This window comes from Corvus cornix, chromosome 19, assembly GCF_000738735.6.
Source record: "Corvus cornix cornix isolate S_Up_H32 chromosome 19, ASM73873v5, whole genome shotgun sequence".
NCBI lineage: Eukaryota > Metazoa > Chordata > Aves > Passeriformes > Corvidae > Corvus > Corvus cornix.
Window position 1 is genome coordinate 1,972,849 of NC_046348.1, and position 16,654 is coordinate 1,989,502.

Here is a 16,654-nt window from a genome sequence, read left to right on the forward strand (position 1 = left end):
GACAGAGCAAGCAGGTGAGGCCCTGCCATGGGACCACTGCTGCCCCACACACCTTCAGTCACAGAATCACAGGATTAAGGAGGTTGGAAAAGACCTTAGAGATGATCAAGTCCAGCCTGTGACCTGACACCACCTCATCAACCAGACCATGGCACTAAGTGCCACATCCAGTCTTTTCTTAAACACCTCCAGGGACTCCACCACCTCCCTGGGCAGCCCCTTCCAATGCCCAATCACTCTTTCTTCGAAGAATTTTTTCCTCATGTCCAGCCTAAACCTCCCTGGTACAGCTTAAGGCTGTGTCCTCTTGTCCTGTCCCTGTTCCCTGGGAGCAGAGCCCAATCCCCCCTGGCTGCTCCCTCCTGTCAGGGAGTTGTAGGGAGTGACAAGGTCCCCCCTGCGCCTCCTTTTCTCCAGGATAAACCACGCCAGCTCCCTCAGCTGCTCCTCACAGGACTTGTGTCCAGACCCCTCACCAGCCTTGCTGCCCTTCTCTGGATGCATTCGGGTATCTCACTGCTGATTCTCCAGCCCAGCACCCAGACAGTCACTGAGGCAGAGACAGCTTCCCCCCTTCACCACTACAGCAGCAGGAAAAGGCAAACAACACCCTCCACTCTCATTATGGGAGAAGAAGCTTCCCCGTGTCACGCTGTGGCAGAGTGACTGGGCTCTCTCAGCAGCAGCTCTGGGCAGCAGGGGACAGGAGCTGGTGGCCACGGCCTTTTGTTCCCAGCCGGAGTGGGCAGCGCTGCAGGGCGAGCACACGGCGTGCAAAGGGAGAACTGCCTGCCCAGGCAGCACAGGGAGCCAAACGCTCATTCCCTGTTCAGCCACGGCACACGTGGGCAGGAGTTGCACTGCACATTCCTACTGGGAGCAGGAACAAAAGCTCCCAAGCAGGAACACTCCTCCCTCACACAGATCCCTCTGCAGCTGGAGCAGACGCTGCCAGACACGCAGCTTTGCGTGTCACTGTCCCAGGGAACTCTTTTCCTCCAGAAACCGTAGCTCAGGCTTTCCTCCTCAGAAACCGCAACCCACACTCGTTTGGCTTTTTAATAGAAAACACCAGTCCGTGGAAGTATGAAATACAGACATTTTAATTCACCCTTATAAATTTGTGGCAGAGCTCATAAAGTGTGTCTGGAGAGCATCAGCAAGTCAGCCAAACCAAGTGAGAGCTTGCACAGCGAGAGGGACCCACTCCAGGATACCTTGCCGAGACAATGTGTTTTACAGGAGGAAATGCAGTGTGCCTCACATTATCAATAACATTTAACTGAGACTGCTATTGGACAAAAAACTTCTGTAAAATCTCTCTTGGTTTTGGACTTGAAGCAAACCATTACCTGCCTCCAAGAGACTTCAGTATAACAATATTCTCTTTTACACTGTAGTGGAGTAAAAGCTGGGAATGGTATCAGCTCTCAGAACAAGAAGTGACAAGTCTCATTAAAGAGTGAGTCCCAGCCCCATGTCAGCAAAGCAGTTTGAGGTTTGATGATGCAGAGCCCAGCTGAGCAGTGCAAAGAAAACAAACTTCTGCTATGAGGGTCGTTCCGTCCCCCTGCCCTGTGCAGGACTTCAGCCATGGACTTCAGCAGGGAAACAGAGATGGTCTCCGCCAGAGAGCTGCACCAGAGGCATCTGTCCCTTTCATATTCAACTGCTATTTATTAATAAATCATTTTTCCAATCTGGATTTTTGCCTTCAAGAGGTATCAACAACAGGCACATATGAATTCTTAAAAATCACTGTGTTCAACATGACACAAACATGTGCCTGAATGTGTTACTGGTTCTGTCCTGACTGATTTCTGACTGACAGCAATAAATTTACTCTTTAAATAGAAATTTAACAATAACAATAATAAACTACAGCATGGAGTTAAGTGGTCACTGAATCAAACATTCAGGGCAGACATCATCAGGCAATATCCCCTTCCATACAACCTATGTTTGGGAGTTGACAAAAGCCCTACTCATACTAATGTAACACAGTTTATTTCTCCAAATCAGACCTCAAATGTATAACAAAGTGCAACCTTGCATGAAATCACTCTCAGAAACCAAAGAGGTTCCTCTGTGACAGACCACAAGACATAATAAACGAAATATTAACAATCAGTCTACAAGGAACAGTATCTCTGTCACCCAGTGCAGTTATTTCTCCTTTAAATTATAATAAAACTGCATAGATTTGTGATGTTGTCCTTGGATTGCACACACTTCCCAGAGCACAGACTGTTCACCTGCAGAAAGGAATCCAGCACAGTTCCTTCCTGGAGCTTTTGAACAGAGAGAGGAGGTACCAACTGCCCCCGTTAAACCAAAGCTGTGCACGGGACCATCTCCTGCAGCTGCCTGCAGACACTGGGGACACTGCTTGAACTCTAAAGCACAGCCTTGGTGAGATTTCCTTCTTTGCCAGAGGATATTTTTTGTTAACACCAACACCTCCAGAAGGATGGAACTGCTTCCTGCTCAGCGCCATGTGTTGTCACGCCAGGGAATGTGGGTGCAGCTGAGAGCCGGGAAAAGAATTGGGAAAACAGAGAGAACACAGCTTCTATGTTGCATTTTAATTGCAATATTTGGCAAAACTCATGTCATTTTGGGTCTGGAGACGTGGATTATTGCACAGCTGCAGTGAGAGGCAGAAGAAACAATCACCATGTTACAGTATGGAAACATTTTATGAGATATAGAGCACAGCCAAACCCTTCTTTCACCAAATACAGAAATCACAAGTTTTTAATAGAATTCTAGGCACTTCTTCGAGTAACTCAGATAAGTTTTGAGCCCCAGACTGCATTTACATGTTTATCCAGAGATAAGCAGAGCACTGAAAGATGAGATTAATTTTTCATCCTGAAATATGAAACCTTCCTCAGAACCCCTTCCCAGGAGTATGGAGCAGAAGGATGGAGCACAGACGGTGGATGTGACTCTGCAAGAGCCTTCTGGTGGACAAGCGCTTATGAAAAGCCTCAAAGCCATGACAAGAGGCTTCTCTGAGGTCTGATGCTTTCTTTGACTCCTCCAGTTATGAGCAGAGGTCTTGGTAAAACCATCACTGCTGTAAACTTTATCCCAACCTACTGCGGCTCCAAGCACTTGGATCCTATTACTACCTCTAAAGGAAACCAAAAGGAGCAATTCATTTGGATGGACACATCCAAAAGCCAGAGCTATCATCAGCCCTGAGGCCACTCTAGACAGTCCTAAACCCTGACCAAACCTCAGCCAGGCTGGCATGAGGCACGGCTGGTCCAAACACAGACCCAGCCCAAGGGAAATGCCCCCTCCTGAAACCACTGCTCCAGCTCAGCTCTTCAGGGTCTGTGTAGCAGATCCAAGGATCAAATGCTGCTGACAACCCATGAAAGAGATTGTCACCCAGGTAAAATCAAACACAGCCACTGTTGTTTTGGAGGATACACCCAGAGCAACGCTGAAATATGGGACTGACACATTGCAATGACTCAAATCTCCTTGCAGATGCTTCTCCTGCCACCCCAGCCACATGCAACAGGATCAAAAAGGATGCCTAGCAAAACACAGTGGCTCTTGAACAATTCTGATGCTCTAAAATATGCGAGAGGGAGAGGGAGCAAGAGAACAAACATTTAATTTCCTTGTAAAACAGATGACTGCATTGTAATTTACTAGCAGCTGCTGGCAACAAACACCATACTCTCATATTCCTATTAGCCAAGCTACAGCTGATTTATTAAAGGCTCAGATACATCAAAACAAATGACTGTAACATCATTTATATTACTATTTACAGCTTCTTAATAGGGTTACACGAAGGGGCAATGCAGCACAAACTGGAATCTGGTTACAAGTCTGTCAAGCAGCAGCAGAGCATCTCTCTGTTGCTCTCTCTCTAGCACTGAGCTCCCCTGTATCATTTCCAACAATTACCTGTGTTCCTGGGAGGCTCAGGTGTGCAGGAAATTGCTGGTGGCAAAGCAAGCAAGTCTTCCCAAACTGCACAAATACTCAGTGGGCTGCCGCTAGTCAATATAATGCTGAATTTAAAAAAACTCCACAATAACAAACCGAAACACAAGAAAAACCCAAACCAAGCCTCTGCCCAGCTGTGAGACTCAATCAAATATTGTTACCCAGTAAGGAATCAATGTTATCACTCCTCTGCAGAGCACGCTGCTCCCACAGCTGCTCCTGGAGCCACAGGCAGCACATTTACAGACAGGCTGTATCAAACACAGCCAGGGATCAATAGCACGCCTGGGACTGAGCTGGGCCAGTTTTTCAGAGCTGTCTGTCCTGGGCTGCCTGAGGTGTCCCCAAAGCCAGGGATTCCTCAGCTCTTTGCCCAGGTGTCCCCATGACAGGCAGGGAATGATGTGCCCATTACAGAGCAGCAGTTCCTGGCTCTGCAGGGCAGCCACAGGCACAGCGATGCCATCCCGGCCCTCTCATGGGATCACAGAATGTTAAGGGGTTGGAATGGACCTTAAAGATCCTCCAAACCCCCCATGCCATGGGCAGGGACACCTCCCACCAGAGCAGGCTGCTCAAAGCCTTATCCAACCTGGGTTTGAGCACTGCCAGGGTTGGGACATCCACAGCCTCCCTGGGCAACCTGTGCCAGTCTCAGCACCCTCAGAATGAAAAATTTCTTCCTGATATCTGACCTAAATTTCCTCTCTTTCCATTTGTACCCATTCCCTCTTGTCCTGTCACTCCAGTTCCTGATGCAAAGTCTCTCTCTGGCTTTCCTGGAGCCCTTTCAGACCCTGGAAGGTGCTGTGAGGTCTCCACACAACCTTCTCTTCTCCAGGCTGAACAGCCCCAACTCTCTCAGCCTGTCTCCATAGGGGAGGGGCTCCAGTCCTCTGATCAACTTCCTGGCCTCCTCTGGACTGGCTCCAACAGTTCCATGTGTTTCTTATGTTGGGCATAGCAGAACTGTGTGCAGGACTCCAGCTGGGCTCTCACAAGAGCAGAGTGGAGGGGGAGAATCGACCTGCTCCCTCGACCTGCTGGCCACGCTCCTTTGGATGCAGCCCGGACTCTGTTGGTTTCCGGGCAGGCTCACGGTGAGGTTTTCCATCACCCCCAAACCCTTCTCCCAGGGCTGCTCTCCATCACCACTCTGCCCAGCCTGTGGGTGTGTCTGGGATTGTCCCAACCCAAGAGCAGGACCCTGCACTTGGCTCTGTTGAACTCCATGAAGTTCCCAGTGTCCCACCTCTCCAGCCTGTTCAGGTCCCTCTGGATCCATCCCTTCCCTCCAGTGTGGGACTGCAACACACAGCTCGGTGTCATCAGCACATTTGCTGAGGGTGTCCTAGATCCCACTATCCTTGTCACCGACAAAGATGTTGGACTCTCCTCTTGGATGAGTGCAGGGCGTGAGCAGCTCTCTGCTGGGCAGAAGATAAATTTAATCTCTTCCAATTGATTAGGAAAACACAGCCTACTGGGCTTTCTATTTCCTTTTCTCACGCTGTTTGGAGTTAGCATCCCTAAGGTTACTGGCACAACTGCCACCAACCTTGATGTTAAAACCCAAAACTACTGGGACTGGAAAACAAATGTGTTTGAGATCAGCCCAAGCATAAGGCAGGAGCCATTCAAACCACTTCAGATCCTGCCTGATCTACAGGATCCTCCCCATGCAGACAGGCTGCACTCTCAAAGTCACCCAGATTTTCCCATACACCCAAATGGGATCTGCAGTAGGTGCTGTGGTGAGACCACGACTCCAGCCGGGAAAGGGGCAGGGCTGTGACCCCCAGTCCCTCACATTTTGAGGGCAGGCTCCCCCAAAGCCCAGGCACTGCTGACACCACACACAGCAGCTCTGCATCTGCCCGGCCCTGGGAGAAATAACCCAGCATCCTCACAAGCCATGGATTGCTCTATCTGCCCAGATAATATTCTGAGCACTGACAGACTATCTCATCTAAAGACTCGAGCTGACATGACATACTTAAAAGGATTTTTAAATTAAAAGGGAGCTTTGTATTAGGAACATAAACCCTTTATCAGAGGTGTCGATGAAGGCAAATGGAGGATTCCTTTGCTGTATAAATTACACAAGGAATTCCCAGCCCACCCCATGAATTTTGAGCCAGTGTGTTCAAGCCTCTGGTTTTCTCTAACCCATAAAAGCTCCAGATAGTCAAATATTATGCTTCTGCTTTTTAAATATTTCCATTTAAATGTAGATTTTGACCTTCTTGCCAATGAAATATTAATAAGAGAATAAAATATATATTACTCTTCTTCTGAGGGAGAGGTCTCTCTAACTCTGTCATGTTCCCCGTTGGTTTTTTGAAGAGGATTCCTTCAAATCATGGTGAATTTATTCCTTATTTCTGTATTTTTTAGGCCATGGCAGCTGAAAACAGAAAGGTGATCCCTTTATTTTTATCATCCCTGGGGAAAAGGGAGAGAAATTCTTTTTCTCTAGATTAATGAAAAATAAACAAGGATGCCAAAGAAACCCTATCATTTCCAGCAAGAGGCAAAAGGCTAATTTAATTTGAAGTAACTGTGTTCCTAAACAAGGACACAGTATAAAGATTAACTGAGATCTCCATTTCTGTATGTAACTGCAGCCCATTAAGTGGGATAGAGGATAAAACTCACAAATTGCCCTGCTTGTCCATCTTTATCTTCATCATTGTTCCAAGACAAATACCCCTCCCCTCACCACAACATTATCTTTCTCGCTCCTCCTTTGTCGTTAAGGAAAGGGAAAACAACCAAATCCATCACTGTGCTGCAGCACAAATGCAGCTCTGTTTGAAGGGGATCAGCTCTGTTCCTGCTGATTTAAATGAGAGCCAGGCGGGACCCCAAGGATGCTCATCAGTCCTAATTACAGCTGCACCAGGAGAAATGTTCCATCACTGCAGAGTAACATCCTCCTTTAAAGGCTGTGGCAGGGTGCACTCTAAAAACACAGGGGATAAATGCTGTTGGTACCCAACACAACAGCCTCGAGCCCTGCTGCTGTTCTGGGTGTTTTCATCTGAGTCCTGTCTCAGGTAACACTGCAAAGCCACCACAGACTGGTGGGGAGGGTGACAGAAATCATCTGGTAAACTGTGGAAAGATACATGACAGCTGGAAAATCTAAGGCAGGATGGACTGAGACCTTGGGAACCTGCGAGTGCCAGATAAGAAATGCGTGGTGTGATGGAGGGGGCCCTGGCAGGGCTCTCAATCACCGCCGAGTGCTGCCCTGGGCCGAGTGATTTCTGGAGAGAGACATAAAGCAGAGATTAGCAATTTCTCAAACTTTATTTACCAGCTCTTGCTGTTAATTCTCATGCCAGTGCCTCTCTAATCTAACTCATGGAAAGTATCAATTCTGACTTCTCAAGTATATCTCATAATTTGGCTAAATTACAGCCCTATGTACTCTCACCACCTCTAGGGCAGGGTATAATTTAGAGAGGGTGGGATTCTGAAAGGCAGCTGTGAGAGTTAAATGCCCAACTTCAGCTAAATTTCAATAAGCACTGGGTACACCTAATTCCCTTAGGCTCTTTTTTAAATCCTAGCACCTTTTTTTTTCCTTTTTTTTTTTTAAGATGCTACCAAGGAAAGGTCAACCTAATTTGCCATAGCAGCAAGTGAAGGCAAAAGATCAGCACATGCTGACAGGCTGTCTGAGAGGTTTCATTATAGAGCTGTTTACAGCAGTTATTTCTCCTGTTGTTGCTGCCGTTTTCAGGGTCAAGGAACTGAGATCCCATTTCAGTAGCAGAGATCACTGGTCTGGGAACAAAATACTTGAATTTTACTCCTCCCTCACAGGCTCACTGACTCATATGCTGCTCACTGCTGAGATTTTTCTGAATGACCACATGATCGTTGGAAGTTTATACTAATGCATGTAGAAACCTCAAGCCTAAATTCTAGTACTAACATCACCAATTAGCTTTAATACAACTGGAAATTTCAAGTGGAGTGTAACGCCAGCTGAATTCACAACAGCGTATCAACCAATCAAGCCAAGACAATTCATTTGAAGTTTTGTTTCCTTTGGAACATAAAATTCCTTCTGTGAAGGAGAAATGCATTAGTGTATGGTACTTTCTGAAGCAGTCTTTCTTCACGCCCTTTTATACCCTACAGTTCACAGAGAAATGCCCTAAAGGTCTGCACCACCCCTAACACAAACACCTTAGCATTACTTTCACCATGTATTACCAGCTAATACAAGAAGCACCAATGACTGTATCCAACTGCCATGAGGGTTCTCCACTGCCTCTACCTCCCTGTGAAGGGCAGGTGCAGGGTCTGGTGTAAGGGAGAGGACACTCAGGGCTGTCCCCAAGTCAGGAGATGTAGGTGACCGCTCACCTGAGTGCCCATGAATGGTCACTACAGGCCCTGAGAAAGAGCTGACCTGCAAGAGCTCTTGCACCACGTCACAACCTCAACTCCAGCACAAGGAACAGAGAAGTGGCTTTGGCTCAATTTCTGACAACCCAAAGAGGACAACAAGAGTCAGAGCAAGCAAAGGGAGTGCAATTGCATGGCCAAGAGCCAAGCCTCAAAGATAAAAGACAGTAAAGGAAGACCTTCAGTCACAGCCAAAAGTTCAGCTGACAACAGCATTTCTCTTCCAGCAGCAGGAAAAGAACCTTCACGTCAAGTAAACTGCATCTCCCGACTCTGCCTCAAAAGACCGCTAAAAAGGTCAAGAGATTTGGTATCTCCCAGCTATGTGATGAAAGATGTGTCACAAAATCATTCATTTCATATTGCTTTTGTCAGGTGATGGCAATATTCACACGTGATGAATAGATCTGCAGGCAGTGCAGTCACACATTCACATTTCGCGTGCCCACACCATGGGGGCAATGCACCAAAGCCAGACAGAGCAGAACCTTCACTGCTCAGCTGGTGGAGAGCTAGGAAGAGATAGGAAAGCTTCTCATCTCTGAAGGAAATTCAGGGTGAAGTGTACTCCAGAACAGCACCATGGAAGCTACATAACCATTTATGATGCATCTACATAATGTTTTGTGTGGAGAACACAAATGGGTTTTTAGATGTTCTAAAGGCCTTTTGCTGGCCCCTGCATGGCCAAAATTTCTTGCTGCCATACTTCCACAACTAGTAGTTCTTTGTGTTACCAAATTAATTAAAAAAAAAAAAAAAAGAAAAGGAACAAACCCACTACAAATTACTTGAAAGTATGGTGGCTTTTAAACTGCCCTTTTTAAAGGCTTCCAGGCTAAATACAGAAACAGCTCCCAAGAAAGCATACACACAGACCCCTAGAGAGTTAAAAAGCAAAAACCTTTTCATGCCCATCCACAAGCACACACTGCTGTCACATCACCACACTGCCTTAGAGACACTCTGCCCCAGCACAGGGTACAAGACAGAAGAGAGACAAGAAGCTTTTCCCTCCCACTCTGCACTTCTCAACCATGATCCCAGAGAAATCCATTTTGAGGTAAGAGTCCTCAGAGGCTCTACTGGCTTTCCATTCTGGATTTCTTTCTCCACTTGAACAACAAGCAAGAAAAACTCCCAACCCAATTTATCTAAGTGTCTTCGGCAATATCCTTTACAGACTTTCAAAGAGCCACTGGCAGTAGTTAAGCTGGTGCTGTTTAACTTGGACATCTGTCCAGCCAGGCTGGGATGACCAGCTCAGTTTACATCACCGGGTAGCAATCAAATAATAATTACTTTGGGTTACTACAGACTGGAGCTGGATTTGAGTGAATGATTTCAGAGCACTGGAATCCATTACCAATAACCCAAACCAGCTGGGTTCTCATCTCTGTTACAAAGAAAGCAGTAACAATTCCAAACATTAATTCAGACACTAAGTACTAGCTGGATCACCAGTCCATGGGAGCAGTGGCATGTATTTTGACATAATTACCTCAAGATGGAAGTGAGAAGGGCATCCTATGGAGAACGGTTCAGAATTTACATTCTGTGCCACATTTAACTCTCTGGAGTTATATGGAAAAGGTTTGTATTCAATAAAAAGCTCCATTTAACATTATTTCCTTTGCAAAGGCAAGCTGGATAATGCTGGTGGAAAGCAGGATTTTGCAAATGCAGGCTGCAGTCTCCCAGCAAAGGGGAAGCCAGCTGAAGAGCAGGAACTGCCTTTTCTGAAACAAGTTAGACTGTGCAACAAATTGGTATATCCAAATAAACAAATCCCTGAATCTCCTCCATTTGCCTCCATGAAACAAATGAGTCAGTGCTGACTAATCGTATTATAACAGGGGAAGCTGCTAAAAGGCTTACAAACCATGTGTTTACAGGCTCGTTACTGCTCGGGGCTGGCTGGGACAGTAAAGAAGCTATGACAGAAACACTTGGGAGTCAAAATCTTCCCAGGTATGTTCTGCAACTGAAACCAGTCTGCAGGCCACGCCAAGATGGGGTATGAGAAAGTGGGACTGAAGTGAAGGAAAAGGAATGCTATTTCCCCATTCGGGGCCAGAGATCTCTTCTTCAAAGCTACATCTAACCAGGGGGACTGATGACAAGAAGAAATTCTCCCAGTCACTACAGGAGTTAACCCTCTGAAATACCACATCCTCTGAGGGGCCAATTTCACTGAAAAAAAGGAAAATGAAAAGGAGCCATTTCTTCTCTGCAACTTGGAAAGGACTGAGGCAACTTATACCTTGGGGTTTTTTCCATTTGCTGTAAAAGGCAGCTTTTTGGAACAATCTGGCAGAAGAGCACAAGTAGATCCTTAATGTTGTAGGGCACAAGAACCAGCCTATGGCAGGGGAACATGCAGCTGCAGCTCATCTTTACAGAGAATTTGTAAAAACAAGGTCACGATTCTTATTTTCTACAGATTTTTATTGTGAAAATCATAACTCTTTGAGTTTCCTCTCTTCTAAAAGCTACAAGTCTGTTTTAGTATGTTTGTGTGTCCATTTAGTTCCAAATGACTTCACCAGCAAGAAAAGATGCCTCTTTCTTCTCTTTTCTGTCTGCTTACAGTAAATTAGAGATGCTTTCCTCCAAACACACTCATGTGCAAACCCTGAGAGCCATCATTCTTGCTGTGACACACGGGAGCCCATATGTGGGGGTTACAAATACCATCCATTATCTCCTGACATCAGTAGCCTCTGTATGAATTCCACAGTCAAAGCATTGGCAGAGAGGGAACTCAGCTGTTTCTCCAAATATGCAGGACAACGTGCTGCCAGCTTCAGGAAACCAGGTTTCCCCACCTGCAGCAAGTTGTGAACCTTGCTAACTTTGAGATTATTAAATTCAAGGCTCCACAAACACCTTCAAAGTTGCAGCAGAACTACTATTTGGTAGCCCCCTTAATTTGTCTCCAGGGAAAGGAACAGTTCAGGTATGTGACAGACCATAGAGAAAGAAAGGAATCCTGAAACAGTGGACTGTGGCAAAATTTTCTAAAAGACAGTGCAGAGTGAGCAGCAAAATGCCATGAAAATTAACTTAAAAGCCCAGTTTCACATCCTTGAGGATCAATTACAGCCTTTGTGCTTAAATGCATTTAATACATCAATGCTGTAGTGGGACAGGATCCTCACTGCTGTGGCCACTTCAGCCCCACTGGTCTGTTAATGGGACAGGTCAGCGCAATACCAACGTTGTGAAGGACAAAGAAAGGCCGAGAATAAATCCCTGCTGACCCTACTGTCACTTGGGTCACACCAAAGGCTGGTATTCCATTTATCCAACACCATTAACCTCAATTTCTCCTGCACACAACTAAAACCCAGCTGGAGCAAGGTAGCTCAGCCAGAGCCCCTCGGACAGACTCATGGCACTCCCAGCTCAGCCAGAGCCCCTCGGACAGCCCCAGGGCACTCGGGGCAGGAGCTGCAGTGAGGCATCTGTCCCTCCCCAGTAAAGCACTGAACACCCCCCGAGCTCAGCACAGGCAGCCGGAGGTCCCGGGGTGCAGCGTCCGCACTGTGGGGCACCGTACACACGTCCTGGGAACATGCCTGGAGAAGCACAGAGCTGGGAGAACAAGGGCACCTGCATTCTCCTCTCAGACCCACCAGGTCAGAGGCCCTCAGGGAAGCTCTGTCCTTGGGGATTTTGGGGTCTTGGCCAGACCAGGCTGTGACAGGTGGCTGAGTCCTGCTCATGGGACCAGAGAACCTCCAGAGCTCTGCTCCAACTGAAAACATCGTGATCCCATGAACTCAGTGTCCTTTATTTTCAAGGGCACGACACCTCCTGTTTCATGTGCCCCTGCACACCAGCTGCCTCTCCTCTCATATGAAGGCTTCACCACAAGCCAGTTAAAAGAGGGACTGGGGAACAACCTCTGCCTTCCCAGCTGCCTCCGAGGGGTCGCCCCCCTGTTCCCCGAGGCTGCTGATCCCCACAGTGCCACCATTATGTGTTTTGCTCTATTCACAGCTGCTCCTGCCACCCTCCGTGGCAGCCCCAACCCTGGCAGGAGCATCCCTGGCTGCTACGCAGATCTGCAGGATGGCGTGAAGCTGGGAAGCTTCCCATTTCTGCAGCATAACCAAGGCTTTGCCTAAAGCAGCAGACACAATGTCTTGAAACCTTCCAATTATGCAGCTGGGGAAGCCCTCTCCCTCTGAAATTATCAAATAATAGAGAGAGCAAGAGAGAGCATAAGAGAAAGAACAGGGATGGGGTGGAGCGGAGAGGGAATATCTATGGCCTTCTGCACCCACTTCTGTCACTCTGACATTTCTTTCAAATACAATTATTTAAAGCCTCCTGATGGCAAAGCTAAGGAAAGGGACTAATAGAGGCTTGTACGGTACCTCTCCATCAGGCAGTTCAATAAATCCTGGCAGTGCTGTGATTTGTGTTGGGAGAATGAGCTTTTCAAGAGCAGAACTATCACTTTACACCGTCAATAATCTCACTGTCAAAAACTCCCCGAGTAACCTGACCAACACTTCAGAAGCTTAATTTATAGATGTGCTATTTGCCTTCAAGGTATTTTATGCAGCTAAATAATGGAAGTGGATATTATTCCAAACTACTCTGCAGCTTTCACAAGTGGAGTTGAAGAACATGCAGGAGGACAAATTTTCTACTAGCTTAGATTCTTCCCTGTGACATCTGTTAGATACAATCTACCACTACTGGAGGTGCTTCCAAATTATACTTTGGAAAATAACCTCCAGCACTTCCAGAGGAGGTGATCATCCAGTGATTTAAAGGTCATCTCATTCCACCCCTGCCATGGGCAGGGACACCTCCCACTATCCCAGGCTGCTCCAAGCCCCATCCAGCCCAGCCCTGGACACTTCCAGGGATCCAAGGGCAACCACAGCTTCTCTGGGCAACAAATGTTGGGGGAAGATCAGAACTAAATAGGAACAGATCCTAAGAGCCTGGATCTCACATCTTAACTCTTTAACAGTGAGCTCAACACTTGTACAGAGGCACTTAAAGAACAAAGCAGTGCATGGAAAAGTGCTGGAGGTTCTTGGCTTTGCTGGGGACACTTGTACAGGGATTTGCAGAAGGCACCTCTGACCACCACTTCTCCCACCCAGGATACCCAGGACTTGCAGTGGGATCGCAGCAGGCCAAAGTATCTGCCCAAAATTTCACCACTGGGATACATGTGGCTACAGTGACCTTGCAAGGACCAACACTGATACATAAATGCATAACCTAGAAAGATCTGTGCTCTAATGCCAATTTTCCGGTTTAGGGACATATCCATAGAATCATTCAGCCAAATTGGGTAAGCAGGCTCTCTTTTTCCCTGATGGAATAGGGGGCAGGCTTTTTACTCTCCACCATAACCCACAATGCTACTTAATGCAAAAGGCTGTATTTCACGTATTCCTGGCTCTAAATGCTGATTGGGCAAGGATTAATTCCTTTAATGGGAAAAGTATTTATGCAACTACAACAAAGGATACCAGGAAAAGGCCCTGGGCAGGCAGCAAACGTGACAGTGCCATTGTATCCCACACATCTGAGAACCCCAGGCTGTTCCAACCAAGAGCAACAACAACCTCCTTGCTCTGGAGCAGGGTAAGCCCTTTACCGAATAAAGCACCAGCAGCAGTGTGGAAGTCCCAAGCATTTGCACACACTTATGGTTCAAGTGAGTCAGAAAGAAAAGTCAAGGCAATCTGAACCTCAGCTGAGGGAAAAACTCAGTTCTACACCCAAGCTCAGCAGCTTGGATCTCTGCATTTTTGTAGTGACACGTGTGCATTCCAGACCGCAGAACAGCCCCAGTACTTTGCTTGGTCAATACCAACTGAGATTGCTCCTTTCTTTGATTCACAGCTGAGCCACTCTAAAGGGCTTTGCTTTTAAGGCTGGACTCTTGCTCCTGCTCTAACAAAATATGAGAACTGGACTGCCCTTTATTTGTCTTACTCATTGGTTCACTTTAAACAGCCTTTCCTTGACTAATAAGTCACATGCCAACAAATCAAGATAATTATCCAAAGGTCAGCACGTCAACAAGGTCCCTTTTTGCATATTCCTGTGACTCAGAAGCTGGCTATCTGCATTGCCAGCCTCTGACACCCTTCAGACAAGGGTGGCAAAGTCACTTAAAAGCAAATGGATGTCTGCAGTAACCTGTCTTTGTATGGACAAAGGAACCCTCCCACTGCCTACATGCACCCAGAGGGCAGAATTGTGTTCACACTTATAAACAAACTCGAATAAGAGTGCAAATATCAAACAAAGCGAGAAGGGTTTTAAACAACCCCAAAACTCTTTGCCTTGTCAGACCAAAGTGAGTTTGACATCTGATACTCTCCCCCATAACTCCCTATAGCAATGCAGTTTACCAGAGCCTGCCAAGGCCACAGAATAAATTAATCTCAGTTTACCAACCATGCAGGCACACGTAACCTCTCCTGGAAGGAACTGGAACAGCTACATAACACAGATCCTGTGCCCCTTGCTAGCAGGTAATAAAACACAGCTCAACTGGTAGAATTCCTCCCTCCTCCCCTTTCTTTTAGTAACATAAAACTCAAGATCTTTTCTACACAGTTCCAAAAGCAGCCCAGCAACAACAGCAGCTGCCTTGTCCTTCCTACAGTGTATGTAGTGATCAAGATTTAAATTCCCTGTCCCCACCCAGTTCAAACCCATCGAAGAGACCAATTCATCTACTCAGTCCCTCCAACAGAGCAGCTCTGCACTGCTGGCTCCCCTAAGGAAGCCCCTTGGATGACTGAACTTGGCAGAGCAGGTGCTGACTTCTGACACCAGGAATAAGCAAGTCATGGCCCCCTCTTGCCTGGCCAGAGAGATACCCCAGAGACAGCTGGGGTTTTTTCCTCCCTCTTTGATCATGCTCGTGGCAAAAATGAAGATTAGTCTTGGCCATGATCCATCCTGCATAAGACAGAATGATCACCTGGCATTTACCTCCAAATCCCTTCCTCTTTAATACATAAACTACTGTAGTTTAAAGTCTGCACCATGTGGCAAGGAAAGCTCTTCCCTAAGCCTCAGCTGCACAAAGATCTCAATGGGAATATCGACAGGATTGACATCTTCTGCATATTTAAACCAAGTGTCAGAAAATATTTATGCAACCTTTTTTCCATCCTTTCTGTCGTCACTCCTTAATCCTGGTGAAGTTGGAAAAGCAACTCGTAACAAGTCTACAAGCAACATGGTCCAGGGGAAATATTTATACTCTGCTCAGATTCAGAGATCTCCAGGGCTGGGAAAAGGCTCCTGGAACAGGCAGCTCCCACCTCATTGCCCTGTCTGTGCTTCTCCCTGCCTGTGGCACCAGGCTCAGAGGCAGCAGGCAGGGAAACACTTGGCTCTCCCCTGCTCCATTCCAGCTCGGGCTCTATGATCTCTGCACTGCTATCCATCCCACGGTGAAGGAAGTCTGATAGATTGCACACTGCAGGATGTTGTATGCAATGTTAAGTTTGAAGTTCAGGGTTTTCCCACCCTTGTACCAGGAACAGGTGCCTAAAGGCAGGGGTTAATCTTGATTGTTAATTCAAGAACCAAATTCTGCCCCATAGTCACAGGTGAACTGCACAGGCTGAAGTACAAACCAGTGGCCTTGCTTGCAGGTGTATGGAGTCTCTCTGGTACATAAGCTATTTAAGTGATGGAAAACCTGCAAATATTTCTGAAGGCTTGATGTCCTAAGGAAGAAAGTCTCCCTTTCGTCCCTAGGACAGTTCAGATGAAGGAGACAGGAGGGTTCCCTGGTGTTGAGAGGAAAAAACTGCACCATGATGTCTCCTGTACCACAGCCAGGTCATGGCCCCTTCCAGACACACGGTGATGTCTGAACTTCTACTGCTTTTTGTCTCTTACTGTCCTATTACGTCACTTTCTGTTACTGTTCCCCAGCTCTTTTCCCATTGCAGTGCACATTGCTCAGCCCTGCTGCAAACAGCCGTGATCAATACTCTCATATCCAGGGAACAGTCACACACACAAATACAGATATATTAACTGACTTTACATGCCATTTGCATGCTTCATTTTGTGGCATGTGATGGATACTAATAACTCCTACCACAAAACTGACCCTTTCTGCTGCTGCACCTGTCCATCATTCATTTGAAGTTTCCACTTCCTTAAGGCACGTTGGACATTGTCTCCCACCATGGGACGCTGTTCTCATGGGGGTCCTTCTGCCAGCAGACACAAGCTACAAAAT

The 16,654-nt window shown here is 46.8% G+C and overlaps 1 protein-coding gene across 1 annotated transcript in view; it reads right to left on the reverse strand.

Annotated features, from left to right (window-relative positions):
- Positions 1 to 16,654, reverse strand: part of AUTS2 (activator of transcription and developmental regulator AUTS2) — a 767,514-nt gene that overhangs the window by 604,497 nt on the left and 146,363 nt on the right.